This window comes from Dromiciops gliroides, chromosome 3, assembly GCF_019393635.1.
Source record: "Dromiciops gliroides isolate mDroGli1 chromosome 3, mDroGli1.pri, whole genome shotgun sequence".
Lineage (NCBI taxonomy): Eukaryota > Metazoa > Chordata > Mammalia > Microbiotheria > Microbiotheriidae > Dromiciops > Dromiciops gliroides.
The window spans coordinates 654,637,429-654,644,394 of record NC_057863.1 but is presented as its reverse complement, the minus strand read 5'-3'; the positions used below and the strand labels follow the sequence as shown (position 1 = coordinate 654,644,394).

General features: G+C 43.8%; 1 pseudogene; it reads right to left on the bottom strand.

Moving 5' to 3' along the window:
- Positions 1-2,801: 2,801 nt before the first annotated feature.
- Positions 2,802-3,829, bottom strand: LOC122750306 (annotated as a pseudogene).
- Between the last annotated feature and the right edge of the window lie 3,137 nt (positions 3,830-6,966).

Sequence of the window (6,966 nt, the reverse complement as noted above, 5' to 3'; positions counted from 1 at the left end):
ACTGACTCCCTCCAGCGCTATCTTCCTTCTCTTCAATCAACCAACCGGGTGCAGGAAGCAAGAGCTGAGGCAACAGCCTGGTCTCTGGGGAAGCTGCCCCGGCGCACCTGCAGACTCCCCGCACACCTCTGGCGAGGTGGGGGCCCAGGAGGAGGTGCCTGGATGGCGTGACGTCAAGGCGGAGGCGTCATGGGGCAGGGGCGCTTCTTCCTCAGTGCCTTTGTGGTTGGGGGCAGAGAGAAGGCTTGTGATGTCATTCTCCCCATGGCAGGAGAAAGGGGTGTGCTCCCCCCACCCCTTCTGGTCCCTGCTTTGGAGGGTAAGCTCCTGGAGGGTGTGGCCTCCCCTCACACAGTAGGCGCCTAATAAGTGCTCATTCATCTAAATTTCACCTTGTCACCTCCTTCTCCCAGACAGGGAAACTGAGGCAGAGGCTAACAGCTGACCTCTTAAAGGCACAGGATCCGTCCTCTGAAAGTCCCTTGGAAATCCTCCCACGAGTTTTCTTGGGGGAAGCAGGGGTGCTCCCCCAAGTGGTGTGGGATGGAATTTAGGGTCAAATTGCTCATCAGTCCTCCCAAAAGAATTATAAGACTCAGTGACACAGTTTCCCAAATTTTATTGCAATCGTGTGAGTGAACACAGGGAGAGAGTATCATGAAGGTGTCTCTGGAATAGGGAAAGAAAAGAGTTCTATTTATAGTGTGGATAAATTGATTATCAGTCTCATTATAATAATCTCCACTTGAGGGAGGTACAGGGGTGGGCTTATCCTAATTGGAGCTCCTGGAGGCTTGAGCCCACCCCAGAGGTGGGGGGCCTTTTCCTGTGGAGGTGTGTTTTAGGGGTTTACCAGTCATAAGGTGAATCTGGGGACAAATTTGATCTTTTCTGCACATGACCTGCCTCTTTCTGTACTTGTTAGGGATGCTGAGTAATGTGGGTAATGAGAACCTAGGCCCTGACTTGTATTAATGAAGACTCAAGTCTGGAGTTACCCATTAACGGGGTCTCAGTCCCTTTTAGAGCTCATACCTAAATTAGAGCTTGGGTCTCAGGTTTTTCTGTTAATCCCTTTTTTGCCTGCCGTGGAGGAACCTGGAGACTCAGAACAGAATCCTGGGCCTGTACCAGGAAGAGCCATGGTCAAGTCTGGCTTCAGACACCACTGGCTGTGTGACCCTGGACCAGTCACTTCCCCTGATTGCCTCAGGTTCCTCCACAGTAAAAGAATGACAACAAGGAATGAAAAGATGGACAGTGAAGAGAACATGGTGCACAGAGACAGCTATATTGTTGGATGAACAACACTGGCTGACTCAACTATTCTCAACAAGACAAGGAGGCAACAAAATCCCAGGGGACTATGGAGGAAACTGACTATACCCCTCCAAAGAAAGAACTGCTATGGATGCAACACACTGAAGCAGGCTCTTTCTCACTTTCTTTCATTTTGCTCCTCTGAAAAATGATAAAGGTACTAATGTTTTCCATTATCAGAGGTGTAGAACCTACATCTGAATGCTTGTGGACTCACTGATGGGGGAGCAGAGGGAGGGAAAGAAGGAGATAAAACAGAACTCAACACTATCAATAAAAATGTTTATTACACCAAAGTTAAAATTCAAATTTAAAAATTACCTATCCAATGAAATTCAGAATCTTTTAGAGATTTCACAATTAGACGCTGTCCAGTTTTTACATATGAACCTCAGATACAGTCAAAACAAAATTAGAAACTCTTCTTCCTTCTTCTTCTTCTTCTTCTTCTTCTTCTTCTTCTTCTTCTTCTTCTTCTCCATATGATTATTATTTTTCTTGACATTATTTCATTCCCTCTCCTGTTGGGGGGATTCCACTTCAGAATTTCAGAGTCCTAGTTATGGGTTGAATTGCAACGCAAAGACGAACTCAAAGCAAAGCTGTCCGACTGACCACCGTTGTCAAAAGTGCTAAGAAAAGTGGACGTCCCCTTAAGGCATCGGTAAAGGAGTGCAGAGGTTGTGCCCATATGGCCTTCTTTAAAACAGGGCTGAGACCATTGTGATATTGTCTGAGAAAAGGATTCCTAACACAGTTTCATCATTCTTTGTATCATTTGCCTCATTATCCCTGCCTCCCCCCATGCCATGAGGAGAAATGGAAGAATCTATCTGACCTATCTGCCAAGAGATAACAAGGCCAAATCCCATACTCTGTTCATCCTATGGCATCTGAGATGATTACAGGAAGTTTGCCACCAAAGAAGAGGGAAGAAACTCTCTATATGGTAAGGGAGGATAAATCGTGGCCAAAGTTCATGACAGTTGCAGGCAAAAGTGGTGCAGACCGGCAGGTGTGCCGAGTTAGGCTCAAAGTCAGCTCTGTGGGGTGTGTCCACTCCACGTGTCCTCCTGGGGAACTTAAATCAGCAGAATAGTACCTGGGCCCTTGCCAAAGTCCTTCTCCCAGCCTTTCCCAGGACACTCTACCACCTGCTCGTGGTCAGACTCAGGAAGATATCGATTCCTAGTCCCACAAGGACTGAAAGAGTATGTTCCAATAATCAAAGCCTCACATGGATTTCAGGGTCAAAGATAATGATGATGACCAAAATGGTGAATTGGTTTCTTGACTCCGGATACAACAACAACATACAATCCACAAGAATACCACAGCTATGTCATTATTATCACAGAAAAATAAAGGACAAATGGGAATTCTTTGTTTGTTTGCTGGGAGGGGAGAGGTGAGGTGGAAGAGGGCATGAGAAAAGGGTTATGGGGTGGGGGATACAGAAGGTATCTGTAGTTCTAGTCCACTTAGTTTTTATACTGAAAGGATTCTTCTCCTGTCTTATTGAGGAGACAGGTACAGACAAGTGCCTCTGTCACTGAGTAAGGGTCACAGTTGGCAGAGGGGCGGCCATCTTCAAAGTAGCCCTTCTTTTCCTGCCCAACCATCCTGGGAATTCAGATGCTAGTACCATGGTTGAATACACCAGCAGAGAACTCATTGATGTTGGTGGCTCATGGAAACCTGTCGGGCGATGGGCATCATCCCGACACCCTTTGGGGTCTTAGGCTGGAATGTGATACTTGTGTTGCTTACTTAGTCTCTCAATGACTTCTTCAACAACCTTTAGACCATTCTCTTCTGGCCTGGCCTTGATGCTGAAGTCAGGAGGGCAGCCAGTTCCATTCTAGTTTCCAGGGATTGGCTTGGGATCAAACGTCCCTGTCATTCCAAAACCTTCACACACTCGGTGGAGGATGAAGCGACAATCCAGAGGTGATGCCCCATTTCGATCCCTTCACACAGTGTTATCTGGAACTTCTGCTGAGCGGGCATTGCTTCAGCATCTGTCCCACACATTTGAGTCCCACCTATAGTAAGGAGTAAGGAGCTTCTGCTCTATCTCTTCCATAGGTTTGGTCAGCTCCCATGCCACAGTAAGAGGGACTGTGGGACCCGGGGAAACAATTGGGAGGCCAACCAAAAGGGTGTCCATCTGTTCCCATGAGAGTATACTCTTGCTCTGTACCAAACCAGGGTTTCTGGCTGGTCACCATATCCATTTTCCTTCTAAAGGTATGCCTCAAAGTGGTCGTCTCTGCAGGCTTGCAGTGAAAATGTCACAAAGAAGCAGTCTGTTGGGGTCCCCTCTGAAGGGGTCTCAGAAAAGAGCAGCAGGAACAAGGTCCATATCACTGTTAGAGCCTTCAAACTGAAAAGTGCTGGAGCCATCAAAATCTCATTCAGGTAGTTCATCAACGCTTTTTGGTTCACTGTCTAGGGTGCGAGTTCTACAGTGCTGTCCCTCACCGGTACAATCAATCCAAATGTACATGGTTCAGGTACATCTGCTTGATATTTTTGTTCAAGAGGTAGTTGGCTGAGGTGGCAATGTTGGAAGCTGTCCTGGACCTTGAAGGGTGCAGAAACAAACAGTCAAAGTCAATGGTGTGGGAAGATCTTTCTGCAGGCTGGCAGGCAGGTGGGCAGGGTGGCAGCTCTAACTGGTGGTGGTGGTGGCGGCTGTGGTGGTAGCCAGGACAGCAACTTCCATTCTCAGCGACTTCCAGATCTCATTGGAAAGAAAATTGAAAGAGTTATTTTCGACTGGATGAGTCAGCTAGGGTCTCTAATATTTCAAATATTGAATATACAAATGAAAGTTCTTTAGAATCCTCTTGGGATGAAATCAAAATTTTCATCAGGATAAATGTTCTAGAGAGGAGACTACCCTGCAAAGGTCACTGAGAAAGATAATGTGCAAACACAGTAGTAATAATTTATTGCAAAGTTTAATTAACTCCAGAAGAGACTATGTATATATATGTAGACAGACTATACCGTTTATACTATCTATAAGGCTAGGGAAGAATTACATATTTTAAGCAATAAGAATAAAATGGTGAAGGAAATCACTTATTACTTCTCTTCTAATGAAATCTTTTTCTGCAATTTACCATTAGCACAAAGCAAGTCAGCGTTTTGAAAAGAACTTATTGACTTCAAGGTTAATTGCCATTAAAATGGGAGGTGGAGGGGAAAGAAATGGGCTGAACCTGACTTTACTGTGTATTAAGTAATAATAGGTTGAAAGAGTCCATTCTAGGGGGCACCTAGGTAGTGCAGTGGATAAAGCACGGGCCCTGGATTCAGGAGGACTTGAGTTCAAATCTGGCCTCAGACACTTGACACTTACTAGCTGTGTGACCCTGGGCAAGTCACTTAACCTCCTCTGCCTTGCAAAAGAAAGAAAGAAAGAAAGCAAGAAAGAAAGCAAGAAAGAAAGCAAGAAAGAAAGAAAGAAAGAAAGAAAGAAAGAAAGAAAGAAAGAAAGAAAGAAAGAAAGAAAGAAAGAAAGAAAGAAAGAGTCCATCTGCCTAAACCAAAGGTGGTAAAATCATCAGACTTAGTAAAGAAGCCTCATATGGCAAGCAACTTGCTTTCTTTCTGTAAAGCTCGTTATAGAGTAAAATAAAGGGCCCTAAACAACATTTCCCAGATAAGCAACTCCTTTCTAAGGGGCAGTTTCAGTATCAAGGAGGAATAATATTTCCTCTGGGCCCCTTAAAGTACAACCTCTAAACTCTGAGAAAAAGCCATGTTGTCAATTAAAATGTGGGCAGCTTTGGAAATGACAAGAGAAGGACGCAGGCACACTTTGTCCTTCTAGCCAGGATTGTCAGTTTTCTAGACACCCACTCCAGAATGCACCGATTTTACAGAAAGATGGGTAATATTCAGAGAGGCTGCCCAACTGGTCTTTCCAGGGATAAAGCCTCATCTCTTGATCACTTCCCAACCACTGATTGCACCCCCTTCATTTTGTCAGTAGCCAGGGAAGATAGACATTTAATAATTTCTACATCTCAAAAATGAAAATATATTAAGTTTTATACTTCTGCAATTCTGAAAAGAACCAGGTCAAGAGTTCTCCACATTACAAAAAAAAGGGGGTGAGGGATATTTATGTAATCATTTAAGATTGGAAATAGGGGCAGCTAGGTGGCGCAGTGGATAGAGCACTGGCCTTGGAGTCGGGAGTACCTGAGTTCAAATCCAGCCTCAGACATTTAACACTTACTAACTGGGTGACCCTGGGCAAGTCACGTAACCCCAATTGCCTCACTAAAATAAAATTAAAAAAAAAGATTGGAAATAAAATTTCTCTTTCATGAACTTTGTTTTCTAATCGAGAGAACCCAGTGGTAATTGCTATTGGAAAAAACTAAAGCATTTACATTCTTTACTTTGAAAGGGTAACATCTGACTTTAATTGTTCTGAGCAATGTATATCTGACTGAGCATTGCCTGGGACTCTAAAGGTTAACTAGTCTAACAAACGAAAGCTCAGGAAGGATTCAGCCAGAATATTTATATCAATACGAGCATTATGAAAAAACAACAACACTTCCCATGAGGGAGGTAAAAAAAATTTGATTAAACCTTTATATCCCATTTTAAAGATCACAGGAAAAAACCCCAACACATTTTGATTACTTCAGAAGCAATGGAATTTTGAGATTATTCCATGGTTAAATGTGGTGGCAAAATCCAATTGATTCTGGAGGGGGAGGTTGGGGGTCCAGGAGAATGAATCATATATTGTTATAGTGTGGTTATATATCTTCATTTTCCATTTACCACGTTTTATAACCTAAGTTCTTAGAAGCCCCTTGCAATTCAGCTGTATGAACTAGAAAGCCCCTATGGAGGGTGACCTTCAGTGTGCTTTTGGTCTGCTTAAGCAGCCACTGGTCATTGAGAAGCAAATGTTTGGAGTAAAACTCCATGCCCATCTCAGAGAACAAAATATGCACATTCTCCAGTGCCCCATTCTGAGACAGTCAGATGTCTATAGCTTGAAGTTTCTGGAAACTGCAAAGTCAAGAAAGGGAGACTGTGCTTAGTTGTTCACAATGTTATAAAATCATAGAATCTCATAATGTTAGAGGTGGATCTGGCCCTTACAAGAACAATTTCAGCACGTGAAATGGTTCTAATTAATTTGTTCAGATTTATTCACTCATTCATTTGTCAATCCAGCACCTTCTATGGATTCACTTCTGTCTTACCGTTTGATTTGTGAAACTGACATTTTAAAACGTGTGCTCCGGTATTTTGGACTTGACAAGGAAATAAAATTTTTCATTCTCCCAATACAAGAAGGGAAGAACAGACTTAAGATGCTGGAATATGACATACAATCTGGAAATTCTAGAATACCAGAGCTAAAAGAAACCTGAAAGATCTTTTGGCTCAAGCTTCCCATTTCCTTTTCCTGACTAGATGCTAAGGTGTGTAACGATTGGAATAACGCCACCTGCTGGATACTTACTGTAGAAGAGTTCTGCCCATGAAGGGAAGGTCTTTGAGGGCAAGACCAGGAGTCAGGAAGTGACGCGGGCTAGTGGGAGGAGGAAGGAAGAGACTGGCGCTGACACTGGGGCTCTTTCCTTTGGACGCTGGCGGAGA